This window comes from Mastomys coucha, unplaced genomic scaffold, assembly GCF_008632895.1.
Source record: "Mastomys coucha isolate ucsf_1 unplaced genomic scaffold, UCSF_Mcou_1 pScaffold4, whole genome shotgun sequence".
In the NCBI taxonomy this organism is placed as follows: domain Eukaryota; kingdom Metazoa; phylum Chordata; class Mammalia; order Rodentia; family Muridae; genus Mastomys; species Mastomys coucha.
In genome coordinates, this window is record NW_022196910.1 from 15,038,728 (window position 1) to 15,039,035 (window position 308).

The following is a 308-nucleotide window of genomic DNA, read 5'->3' on the forward strand; positions in this document are numbered from 1 at the left end:
TTTGCCCGCGCCCGCTCCTTGCAAACTCTCCATTCAGCCGGGTTTGTTGTTGCAGTGCGTGCGCCTGGCGCGTGCCGGACTCCCGGCTGAATAAACAGGCCGCGCGCTCGGGGCGGTGGCTCGGGGAGCCAGGGGGTGGCTCTAGAAATGGGGGCCTTTCAAAAAAAGGAGGAGACAAATACTCCGGGACTTGGGGTGCCTAGGTGGAAAGTCTGGAGGGAAAGTGTCTTTGGAGTCTCCTGAGAACTTGGAAGAAAATGCGCGGAAGGGTTTAAGCAGACAATGTAGCCAAGGGAACTCTTGGAAGT